The following is a 13,145-nucleotide window of genomic DNA, read 5'->3' as shown; positions in this document are numbered from 1 at the left end:
GGTTCAGGGGCAGAGCCCAGTTTTCTAATAGAGAGGCAGAGGAGATGCTTGCCTGAGTGGAAACGGCATGGCTGAAGAAGTCTTATCACCTACCTTAGAACATAGAATGTCAGAGTTGGGAGGGGCCTTGGAACACAGGATGTCAGAGCTGGGAGGGGCCTTGGAACACAGGATGTCAGAGCCAAGGTGAGGTGCTTAGGGATAAACAAGTTCTCCAAGGTCACACAAGCTAGGCAGTGACAAGGCCAGTACTAGAACCCTCACAAGGAGACAAGACGACCTGATTGCCCTGAGCTTTTAAAATAGTATGAGGGTTTCTTCTGAGCCTTTGACGTTTCATTTGAAAGAAGATTAAAATGATGAGCGTGATAACTGACCTGATTCCATTCATTTGGGTAAAGATTTAATTCCCAAAGAACACTCCCAGCTATTAGCTTCTTTTGATTCTCCCAACCACCTTGTGAAGTAGGTAGGGCAGGGATTATCCCCATTGGATAGATGAGGAAACTGAGGTCTGGATATTGATGAAGTGCTGGGTGACCTGCCAGGGCTAGGCTAGGTACCCTGCTTATGGCTTCCCTGGATTAGGCTCTTTCTCCCCTCTTCCCTCCACCTTTCATCCCCAGAGACTCTAGCATTGCTGTTCCCTCCTCTGATTTCAGTGCCCTAGAACTACAGCTGAAATCTGTTCCCTAGCTCTTCCCTGGGGACAGGAAAGATCACAGATCAGAGATCTGGAGCTGGAAGGGACCTTAGGGGCCATCTAGTTCAATTTCTTATTTGACAGAGAGAGAAACTGAGGTCCAGGGCTGTTGTGACTTACCCAGGCAGGGTCCTCACAGGTGGGATTTGAACCAGAGTCCTTCGATTCCAGAACCAGTGTGAACTTTCCACTGTTTGACTCTCTCCTGTTTTTCCAAATTGCTTTTTAAAAAATTTATTGATATTTTTTGTCTTTATGTCAGTTATTTCAATCTCCCCTCCAGACTGAAGCCTCCCTGTTTTCAAAGAAAAACAATGAACTGATAACATGATACAGTGAGCACATCTGAGAGTGTCTGTAACGTAGAGTCCTAGCAAATGCCCACCTCTCTGATTTGAGAGAGTCCAGGAGTGTATTGGTGTTAATCTGGGCCAGGGCTTAGGAAGCCAGATGTGCTTGGGCCAGTGTGGAGGAAAGACCCCTGGACAGGAAGTTGGGACACCTAGGGTCTAATCCTAGCCCTGCCACCAGCTGATGTGACTATGGGCCAGTTGCCTCACTTCTCTGCGGCTCAGTTTCCAGATCTGTAAAACAGGGGTGGGACTGGTGTATGATCATTTAAGGCCTTTTTCAGCTCTATGTACCAAGGACAATAGAGGTTCCCACTTGGGGCCTTGAATCCTCTTCCCTTTCATAGGGACCACCAGGCTCCTTCCTCTTCTTCTTCTCTTCTTTCCCCTTTTTTCTTCTTTATCTTCCATGTGTCCAGAAGAGGCTCTCTGGGAGGCAATGACAGGTATCTTAGGGTCAGGTCTGCAAATGTAAAAGTCCTCTCCCATCCCCAAGCAGACCAGGGGCTGGTCATTGTTAAATCTTACCAACCAGTGAAGAAGCTGTTATGAAGTGCTTACTGTATATGAGGCACTGAGCTAGGTGTTAGGGTTGCAAAAAAAAAAAAAAGGCAAGAGCAGATTGCTGCCACAGAAGTCCCCATCATCCAAATAGCTTTGCTTCCCGCCTTCCCCACCCCCTCCCCAAATTCAGGAACAGCTGTGTCTCTAATCTCTCTGTGTCCCAGATTCTGGAAGGATTCCTTTGGATTCAGAATCTGTCATGCTAGATTCAATCCCCATGTCCCCCCTTTCATCTGTGGCTAGTGAAAGATGAAATGACGAAGGAACCGAAGGTCTGAGCTCCCAAGCATATCGATTTCTTAAACAATGCATGCCAGTTACATAACAAATTGGGACCAGACCTCCTCAACTTAGGGCTAGACCCTGAATACAGGGAGAAACAGATTTTTATGTATTGAAAACAATTAATTAAATACAACTAATTAATTAAAAGAAAGCAATTAACCAGGATACAAAATTAGGTAATCTGATTTCTGATTGAAGGAAAGATAAGGGACTTTCCAAGTTGTGAGGGGAAGAGTGAAGAGGTGCAGTTCCCTGAAATCAGAAAAAGAGATATCCTGCTTTGCCCAAATGTCTGTATTCAATCAAAGGAACATGGAAACAATAATTGATTGTACAGTAAGTTTTCAGATAAGACATGTGGGTTGTTTCAGATGTATAATTGTGAGAAAACTCCTTGTATCAATCTTTAGATCGAACCAAACCACTGGTCAGCCTAACCTAGGTTGTTAGTTAAGGGTCTCTAAATAGCAGGTAGAAGTGGACCAGCTACCCAGTCATACAGGGCTTCGTTCAAACAATGCAAGAAAGTTTTCTTATATTTCCCATAATTGAATAAAATCTTCTTACAAGACAGAAATTGGACCAGACCTATATTTGAATAGAAAGGGAGCTGGGCTAACTCTGGAATTGAGGCACAAGATGGCATCAGTGTGGTTCACCCAGTTCCCACAATTAACCTCTTGCTGTTCTAATCCCCTCAATTAGAGGTGTCCCACAAGCCTCTTCCAGGTTTCCACCCCTTACAGGTCTCTATAAACCTTCTCTCCTGTTCTTCACCCCTAGGGAGCTGAAGGATTAGGATTGGTTTTTTATTTTTCTCTCCTCACATGCTGAGAAATATCTTAGGTTTCAGACTTTGTGACCAGAAGGAAAGGCTGTAAGACTCGACTGCCGGCTCAGATACCACCTTCTCCATAAACCCTTTTCTGATCCCTCCCACCCCATTCCAAGTTTTCTTCTAAGTATATTGCCTGGTTCTTTCCTTCCCACTTATGGCATTCTCCCTGCTATCTGAGTTATTTCTTTTCTCACCTTCCCAGTGGAAAGAGCCATAGGTGAGGAGGCAGAATGAGGAGTTTGAATCCTGGTTAGATCCTTCCTGTGTGACCATAGTAAATCACTTTCTAAGCCTCATTCTCCTCATATGTAAAATGAGGACAAAATACCTTCCAGGTTTCCTAGCTCTCAATGCTAAGGTCCTAAATGATAAGATCTTTGTGAATTGGGTCTGTGTAGAACCTACTCTGGTGGCCTCCGTTGTCCCAACACAGGGCTTAGAAGGCATGAAATACTTAGTCACTATCATTGAATTGAAAGGAATGGGAGAATATTGAAGGGGGGAGACTAGAGGAGGCTCAGCTGGCAGCTGTGGGGACTGTGAGGGGTCAACGTCTGAAGTTGGAGTAACTGCAGATGGGACCTGAACCACCAATATCCCAGAATCCTAGAGGCCAGGTTGGGGTCTCGAACTCTAGGTTCTCAGGGGAGCCTCTGTAGGCCAGGGCTAGACCCCTAAGTGGGCCATGACATCTGTCTTTGAGGGCCACTTACGAGGACTGAAGACAGCTATGCAGGGAATGGGGCAGCCTTTTGCCTGAAACCCTAGGATGACACTTTGGGGGCTGGATTGGGTATCTCATACTCTTTCCCTCCCTAATTGATGGATTACCTTAGAATTGGTTACTGGGGTATTGTCTCTCCATCCATTTCATTACATTCACTTAATTTTGCTTATTTTTTACTTAATTACATGTAAAAACAATTTTTAACATTTGGTTTTTAAAATTTTGAATTCCAAAATTTTGTTTCTATCCTCCACCTTCCTTGAGAAGGCAATTTGCTATAGATTATACATGTGCAGTCATGCAAAACATTTTCATGTTAGTCATGTTGCAAAAGAAAACAGACAAAAAACCCTAAGAAAAATAAAGTAAAAAAAAGTATGCTTTGATCTGCATTCAGACTGTATCAGTTCTTTCTCTGGAGGTGGATAGTGTTTTTCATCATGAGTCCTTTCGATTGTCTTGGATCATTGTATTGCTGAGAAGAGCTAACCCAAATTTACAGTTGATTATCGTACAATATTGCTATTACTGTGTACAATATTCTCCTGGTTCTGCTCATTTCACTTTGTATTAGTTCACATAAGTCTTTCTTCATTAGAATGTTAGCTATTAGGGGTTATTTTGTTCTTTGAACTTGTGTCTCCAGTACAGTAGCTGTTCAGATATAGTAGCTGGTGTTTAATAAATGCTTCCCCCCTACCCTGAGGCAATCAGGGTTAAGTGACTTGCCCAGGGTCATACAGCTAGTTGTTTGTGTGGTTTGTCATTCATTCTGGAAGAGGACCATGACATCAGGGAGATGATGATGTGACTTGTAATTGAATTGGATTACAGTGAGGGAGGGCTGTGCAAAGTCACCAGCCTCACTTTCTCCTCCAGAGCCATCTGGGTCCAGTGGCCAGAGATAGATCAGGATGACTGGAGATGGCCCAGGATGTAGTGGGAGACCTTGCCCTTTTTAAGCTAAAGTCTTTTCAAGTTCTCACTTTGAGTGAAGCAACACCCATTCAGTGAATAGGTCTCGTTAGCCCAGAAGGTCAGAGCTGGGAGGGCCCTTAGAACAGAGAAAGTCAGAGTTGGGAGGGGCCCTAGGTCGTGGACCAAAAATCAAGCAGTGATTCTAGAATCAAGAGTGATTCTAGAAAGAGTGTAGAAGTCTAAGTCATGGGCCCTGAGTTCCAATCACAGCTTTCCCCCTTAATACCTGTGTGACTGGGGCAAGTCATTTCATTGTTGTGTCTTGGTTTCCTCATGTAAAATGAGGAGGTAGGACTCTTAGAGATCACTCTAAGAGAACTTAAAGATCATACAGCTAGTAAGTGTCAAGTGTCTGATGCCAGATTTGAACTCAGGTCCTCCTGACCTCAGGGTTGGTACTCTATCCATTGCACCACCTAGATGCCCCAATAAATGCTTCTTGGTTGGTTGACATACCTACTATGGGCCAGGCACTGTACTAGGCAATGGAGATGGAAAAACAGTTGGTAGATAAGGAAAGGCTCTGGAAAGGTTTTTCAACAGAAGGTGGCTGAGCTAAGTCTTAAGGGAAGTGAGGTGTTCTAAGAGGCAGGGGCTTCCTAGGCAATGGGGAAATGGAGGGGAGAAGACAGGGCAGGGGATGGAGAGTTGATTTGGGAGAACCACAGATAGTCCAGTTTTGCTGGATTGGAGTGTGGATAAGAGCAACATGCCATCAGCCTGGAAAGGTAGGTGGGAGACAGATGGTGAAGTCCAAAGCTGAATTTCTATTTTATCCTGGAGGCAGGAGGGAGTCACTGACATTTCTTTAGCAGGGAAGTGACATGGTGTGGGTCCCATGGCGCCAGGCATAGACTGCTGTACATACAGCCTGCAGATTACCAGTCTCTCTGGCAATGAGCAGAGCTGTTCTGGGCCAAGACACCCAGAGCCATCTATATTCATACCATTTTGAACCTCTTTCCTCAACTGGGAAAAAAAAATTACATAAAATCCTCCCTAGTCACTAAGTCCACTGTAAGGGAGGCCAATAAAACCTTTGAAAGGCAGATGGTGTCATGAACAGCACTGGAATGGGAATTGGAAGATGGATTCTGGTTGTGGTTCTTATTTATTAGCAAGTCACTAACCCCTCTCTGGGCCTTGATTTTTTCATCTGTAAAGTAAGTCAGATGGACAAAGTGCTCTTGAAGGTACTTTCTAACTGATACTGAATCATGTGGTCATAGAGTTGGAAGGGACCGTGGAAGTCACACAGTCCCAAACCCCTCCCCCCCTTTTTTACAGATGAGGAAACTGAGGCCCAGAGGGGTTACGTGACTTGCCTAAGGCCACACAGGCTAAAAAGTGAAAAGCCGGGATTTGAACCTAGTTGTTTCAAATCCATTGCTTTTCCAAAGGCACCACTGTCAGTCAACAAACATTTATTAATAAATATTTACTGTGTATGGTGTATGCCAGGTACTGTGCTAAATTCTGGGAATAGAAAGACAGAGCTTGAATACTAATGAGGCAGCACAGAGAGAGAGAGAGAGAGAGAGACAGACAGACAGACACACAGAGACAGAGGGAGGGAGACAGAGAGAGGGACTAGATTTGTGATGTCATTGCCCAGGTAGGAAACTCCTTCTATCAGTGCAGCTTAACACCTTGCCTGCAAATTCTAGTCTTGGAGAGCTGCCTAGGACTCTGAAGGTTAATGGACTTGCCCAGAGTCACACAGATAGTATGTGTTGGTCAGTATTTGAACCCACGTCTTTCTGATTTTATTGGTTGATTTTTTTCTAATCACTGTGCCAGCCTGCTTAGGGGAGAGGTTTGGAGAAAGGAGGCATCAGGAAGGTCTTTATTTATAAAGTGGTACTGGTGGATGGTGAAATGGATAGAGTGCCAGGCCTGGAGTTAGGAGAGGATATGAGTTCAAATGTGGCCTCAGAAACTAGCTGTGTGACCCTGGGCCAGTCACTTCACCCTGTTTGCCTCAGCTTCCTCATCTGTAAAATTAGCTGGAGGAGGAAATGGCAAACTACTCCAGTATCTTTGTCAAGAAACCCCAAATGGGGTCAAGAAGAGTTGAATGGAACTGAAAAAAGACTAAACAACTTGAACTGTCTTGAAGGAAACCAAGAATTCTGAGGGTGTGGGGTAAGAAGGGGGTACCATACATTCTAAGAACGGAGTAGGCCAGCCAATGCAAAAGCCAGGAGGAGGGAGAGGGAATGTGTATTATGGGAAGCAGCAATTGGGCCTAGGATAGCTGTTATCACCTAAGTGAGAGAGGAGTAAATGTGTGAGACTCCTAGTAAGCTGGGAAGTTCTTAGGTTGGAACTATGGGATTCTGCTAAGAATCAGGCAGGCATTAAGCAGGAGTGTAACAGGATGCTAATGCCTAAGATTTCATGCACCCTTGTTCAGTCATGTCTGACCCTTCCTGACCCCATTTGGGATTTCCTGGGCAAAGCTACTGGAGTGGTTTGCCATTTCCTTTTCTGGCTCATTTGACAGATGAGGAAACTGAGGCAAACAGGGTGAAGTGACTTGTCCAGGGTCCCACAGCCAGTAAGTGTTGGAGGCCAGATTTGAGCTCAGGTCTTTCTGACTCCTGGCCAGGTTCTCCATCCACTTCACCACTTACACCTCGAAAATCGATAATCGCTATGAGTCAATGCTCGATTTATTGTTTGGTTCATTGTCTAGAGACAAGAAAGTGATGTAGAGAATGTTAACAATGCGGATTAAGCTTTAAAGTTATGTCGTGGGCACACATACATATATTTTTTCTTCCAGAGAGCTTGTTGCTAAACATTTGCCAGCACGAGGCAATCAGGATAAGGGTAGTGGGATAGGTAGGACACCACCTTTGGGAAGGGGGTGAGGGGAGACAGTGTTAGAAAGTCAGAGCTGGAAGGATGGTTAAAGATGTGCTCCAAACGCGAATTACAGAGGAAGAAACTGAGCCCCAGGGACGTTTCAGAACCCTTTCACATTAGGTGAATCAGATGCCGAGTAGCCCTTGTCCAGATGCCCCGGCGGGCCTGGCGCAGGGCCAGCCGGAGCGAGTGCCAGGTGCTAGGTGCAGGTGCCAGGCTCCCTCCAAGTTCCGCCAATGGGCAAAAGTGCCGCACTACAGAGGAGGGCTCAGGGGTGGGGCTACCGCATTTGGCATCCCTGCTTCCAGCTGGCTCCCCTTATGTTTCTCTGCCTCTTGCCTGCCGGCCTCTCCTGGGGCTGGAACGTTCCCCCGCCCCCTTTCCCGGGCGGGAACGCCTGGGTCCCACAGGGCTGGCTTCCCACGTGGGTGAGGCGCGAGAGCTAGAACCCGGCCAGGGTTTGGAGCAGGGGTTCGGCCCGCGCGTGCGCATGCGCCACTAGCTCTTTTCCTCCCCCTTCCCTTCTCTGCCCTCCCGCCCCTTCCTCCTCCTTACTGGTCTCAGGAAAGGGGGGCGGGAGGGCGAAGCCGGAGCTTGGCCTCAGCCAATGGGCTGGGGGCCCGCGGGCCCGGCCCCCTCCTTCCCTCGAGCGCGGTCCAATCGGAGTTTACTACAATGTTGTGGGGCACGGAGGCGGGGAAGGGGGAAGCTGAGGAGCAGCTGGGGGAGGGGGAGGCGTGCGGGCGCGCGTGAGGGCCGAGAGAGCTGGGGCCGCGGCGCCGCCGGGGACTGTCGCCAGGGGGAGGCGCGCGCCAGGCCGCCCGTTCCTTCCTTCCTCCCTTCCTTCGCTCGCTGCTTGTGGCGGTCGGTTGGTCAGTCAGTCAGTCAGGCGGGCAGCCCGCGAGGCGGCGGCGCCTCCTGCCATTGTTCCTCGGGCGGCGGCGGGAGCGGGAGCGGCGCGAGCATCCCGAGCCCAGCACGGTGAGGCGAAGCGAGGCGGTCCGGGGCCGGGCCGGGGCTGAGGCCGGGGCCGGGGCGCGCGGGCGCGGAGCTGTCCCTGAGGGGACGGTCCTGGCGCCGCCGGCGGCGCAGCCTCTTTGTCTGCGGCAGCGCCCCTGGAATCCCCGAGCCCGGCGGCCCGAGGCCTCGCCGCGGGAGGGGGCTCCCCATCTGGAGCAGGGAAGCGGGCGATTTGGACCGGTGGGGAAACTGAGGCCCAGGGGGCGAGGGACTCGCCCAAGGTCACCCTGCAGGTTTGAAGGCGGGACCTCTGGCGGCGAGTCTGGTGCTGAGGCTCGGGCCCCTCGTTTTCCCGAGGAGAGCTCTGGGGCTCGCGGATGTCGGGGCGCAGACCGTGGGTGGGGGGGATGGAGGATTTCCAAAAAGTTTTTTTCTTTTTCCTCATCCTCCTCCCCTTCTGTTCAGGTCATGTAGGGTCCGCGGCCACGGACTGACTCACTAGGGGCACCCCACCTTTCCCAGATGCTATTATTAATCCTTATTAATAATATAGGTCTTGTTATGACAATAACAATAGCTAGCATTTACATAGTATTTTACACGTTATTTCATGTTGTCCTCACAACCCTGGGAGGTAGATGCTCTCATCCCTGATTTACAGATGAGGACACTGAGGCTGAGAGGTTCAGTGATTTGTCCAGGGTCACCCAGGTAGTAAGGGACTGGGGCAGGATTGGAACTCAGGTCTTCTGGATTTCCAAGTCCAGCACTCTCTCATCTAACACACCTAGGGACCTCTAGAACCGGAAGGGACCTGAACGGTCATCTAGTCGAACCATCTTGTTTTAAAAGAGGAGGAAATCTAGGGCCAGAAGACCTGCCCAGGGTCACCTGGGGCCAGTAAGTGGCAAAACTTCGATTTGGACCCAGATCCTCTGACTCTTAAGTCCTGTGCTTTTCCCTCCCCACTGCCTAGGCTGCCTCTATAAATCTTTACAGAGTGTTTTCTTCATTGCAATCCTGTGAAATTATTATTATTCCCATTTTAAAGAAGAGGAAAATGAGGCTTAGGAGAGGTGACAAAACTAGTCTTGGTACTGGAATTCTGCAAAGGTTCTGACACCAAAATTTGACTGTAATATGCGTGTGTGTGTGTGTGTGTGTGTGTTGTGGGGGGAGAAAAGCAAACTGAAGGCTTTGAAATGCCACAGGTATATGCATATGAGAGATAATAGTTTGTATTCATATAGTACTTCCAAGTTTACAAAGCACTTTCCTCATGGCAAACTTGTTCAGGGAAACTGATTTACTTAGAGGTCATATGACTGATTCATGGTCACCCAGTACACATTTGAACCCAGGTCTCTAGAGTCACAAATCCAGGAGTCATTCTACTTCCCTGTTACCTTCTATCATAGTGCTGGTATTTTGGTGGCAGATTCCATGCTACTTCCTAGCGAGATGGTTTTGGGCATTTGAGAAAAATATACTTTTAATAGTCTCTCAATTTGAGAGATTAAGCATAAATGTATATTTTGTTTTTAGGATTCTGTGAAATCAGAGGGTTATTTATTTTGGCATTGTGACCACACACACACACACTAAAATTTACTAAGAATTGTATTGTTATCTTACCTATGCAGATACTGGATACTAGACTTGTCTTTAGAATTTCATCATCAAGCTATTCTTGCTGAGGTTTTGCCCAAACAGGTTTATTCTTCCTAGGAACAGGCATTCTCTTGAGAGAGAAAGTGATCTCATGTGGAACAAATCGCTGATGGATTGGTTTCTAGCCACATGATAGTGACTGTCATGCTGTTGTTTTCTTGACTGTACTCAGTCATAATTGAATAGTCTTTGGAGACTCTCTGGCATGTGTGTTAGAGATTTTTTGAAAGATGCAAAGCTTTTTTTTTAGTAATTTGGATGGTTTCACAGTTGCTATTTTGTTCTTTCTGCTTTTAGGGAAAACTGAAATAAATGGTTGTGCTCTGAGTATTATTATAATGGGTTTTATGACAATTCTTTCATTCCTTACTCTTTCCATTGTCTGTCTGAATTTGAACTGAAGCCTTTTTTGGTTTGGCCATTTACTTGAAGCCACCATTTATTTCATTTTTAAAAATCCCCTTTAATTCCAGTTCTGCTCTTGTAATATAAATCCCTACTGAAAAATGAAGACGTAGGATACAGCCCTCTTTCCGTTCTCTACATCTTATAAATTCCTTACCTTCTAGATACTGGTATTTTTAGGAATTAGTTTTTTATGTGAAGTTTAAACCGGTAATAATGGCTAACATTTCTGTAGCACTTACTGTGTACCAGGCACTGTGCTAAGGACTTTACAATTATTGTCTTATTGGATCTTGTTTTCAAGGTGTTCACTTTGTTTTCCATTTCTTAAATATAGGGTGGCGTTGATTACTATTCCTCCTCAGAATTCTGCAAGTGTCTTTCTCGTGTGAAGGAGGAAAAAGTCAAACTTTTAGTTCTTATTGAGGAGAAAGTGTTCCTTATAAAGTTTTACTCTGCCAACTTTGTTAACTAGCCAACCAGGACGGAAAAATCAAGAGAATGTTTGTGTTTCTGACGTTTGTGTTTGAGCTGCGTTTCCTTTAGTTAAAACAGTGATATAGTAAGTTCATTCTTTAGCAGAGGTTGACAGCTTCCTGTGATTCTTTCCAGTTCTTAATTTACACATTTCAAATAAAAAATTCTTTGGCTTTTCAATGGCCTAGAGCATAAGGAAAGGAGAAAGGGTAAATTGGTATGTGCTCACATTTAATTAAACTTTGTAATCAATATAGATTCTTCAGTCAGGAGGGATGCTAAACTTTTCTTTGGACCTTAAAACACTCCATGTGATATTTCCATTTAGGTTCTTAAGTTTGTTCAAGATGTGATCCAGAAGTTTTAGAACCAGGTGCAGGTGCTGAATGAGTTAGGAGCTAATTCTTCAGTTGTGTGACTGAACACTAGAAGTATAGAAATTGATTGTATTGGTAGTGTTGTCATTAGTAACAGGTGCTATGTTTACACAGTATCTCTTTTTCAAGCATCCTAAGACACTTGACATAGAATTTTATTGATAGTCCTTTTAGGAAGATAGCTAGTGGAAAGTTTTCCAGGAGTAATCAAGAGGATTAAATATAGCAAATCACAGAAATTCAGTTTCCTAGGTTCAATACAACAAACATTTATTAAGAGCTTGCTATGTGTCAGATGCTGGTGTAAGCTACAAAGACAGAAAAGTGACAGTCTCTGCCCTTAAGGGGTTTATATTTCCCCTATGGTGTGGTACAGCATGTTTACAATTAAATACTAGATTTATACAAAAATAATACGAAGTAATTTCACACTGGGGGAAGACACTAATGGGGGGGGAGAGAAGGGAATCAGGAAGATGCCCTTGTGAGAGGTAGCACTTGAGCTCAGCCTCAAAGGGAATTAGGAAATTCCAAGAAATGGAGGTGAGGGAAGAGAGCCTTCCAGGCTGGAGGTGTGGGGGTAGGAGGGAAGTGAGGGTGCAGCCTGTACAAAGGCACAGAGGTGGGGGAGGAGAATTCTGGTATTAATGGAATACAAACTTTTAGTGAAACTCCTCTGAAATTTCCCCAGATCTTAATTTCTTTTTTTCATAAGGAAGGTCTTCTTGATCTCCATTTCAAGCCACTGGAGCTCCATTGTATACCACAAGGGTTCTCAGCCTGGCTACTTATAAGCACAGGGTCTATGAGAAACTTTTCAAGGGGATGTGGGAATATTTGGTAAATAACTATAATTCTATTGAAATTAGCATTTTAATTTTATTTCTTGTGAGCATGTATTTAATGCTAGAATTCATTTCCTTTCATGTTGAATAGAGAATAATGGAGTTGTTTCCCTCTTAGAATTTAAGCTGGGAGCAGGAACTATTTCATTCATTGTATTTGTAGCCCCACAGCGCCTGACACATACAATGCACTTAATAGTTACTTGTTGACTTGTTTGTTTACTGAAAGCTTAAAGGTAAGGGACTTGAAAAGAGGCAGAGAACCACTGGTATACGGGTAATACAAATAAAAAGCTCCAAATACTACTGCTATTTCCCTGGTATGTTCATTCATTTATGGAGCACTGTGCACATGTCACTATATCCTTTGTTATTTTTATTTTAAACAGACACATGTCTGGGTCCTCATGTAATGAGGGAATCTAAACCTCTTAAGCTGAAGGCTTGTGTCTTAAACACTGTGGATTATGCAAAGTGGAGCTGTCTGAAATGGTAGGTCAAATAGAATCAAGTGAAATTCAGGAAGGGTAAATGTAAAGGTCAGTTTTTCTGTACTTGTGAAATTTTTTTAAAAAACTCATCTACAGTATGTGAGAGTTGTGGACAGATAGAATTGTCTGAAGAAGATCTGGGGTGTCTAGCAGACTTTAGGTTCGGAATGAATTTTGATCTAGCCTCCAAAAATGTTAATGCCATCTTAGGTTGCAAGGAGGGAAACAAGGCTTGGAGGACTAAGGGAAGAGTTGAAAGGCCATCTTATTGCAGAGGGATTGGACTTATTCTGCTTGGCACAGAGGATTGGACTAGGAGGAACAAATGCAAGGTGCAGAGACATATTTTGGCCTTGAACTCTTCCAGATTAGGCAGATCAGAACTGTCCAGACGGGGAATGGACTGTCTTAGGAGCATAGTAGATAGGAAATGCTTGCTGATCGGTTATTGTATTTGGTGGAGAGGGCATTTTTGTGGTTGTCTGGGCTGTATTAGGTACTCTCCGAGGTTCTAACTCTGAGATTTCAGTCATTTTACGTGGTCCTTGCCTTTAGAGGTTGCCGTTTCCCAGGGGTGATAAGAGATATATAAATAACTATACT

At 45.3% G+C, this 13,145-nt stretch overlaps 1 protein-coding gene across 1 annotated transcript in view; it reads left to right on the top strand.

Moving 5' to 3' along the window:
- Nucleotides 1-8,085: 8,085 nt before the first annotated feature.
- EPB41 (erythrocyte membrane protein band 4.1) overlaps nucleotides 8,086-13,145 on the top strand; it is a 184,065-nt gene continuing 179,005 nt past the window's right edge. The window contains exon 1 of the mRNA XM_020983325.2: nucleotides 8,086-8,297. The gene's annotated coding sequence lies outside the window, so the exon portion shown is untranslated. The remainder of the gene's footprint in view (nucleotides 8,298-13,145) is intronic.

The sequence above is a fragment of the Phascolarctos cinereus genome, unplaced genomic scaffold (assembly GCF_003287225.1).
Source record: "Phascolarctos cinereus isolate Bilbo 61053 unplaced genomic scaffold, phaCin_HiC Scaffold_726;HRSCAF=1367, whole genome shotgun sequence".
Taxonomy (NCBI): Eukaryota; Metazoa; Chordata; class Mammalia; order Diprotodontia; family Phascolarctidae; genus Phascolarctos; species Phascolarctos cinereus.
Note: the sequence above shows the minus strand (reverse complement) of the source record. Positions and strands in the feature narration are given on the sequence as shown.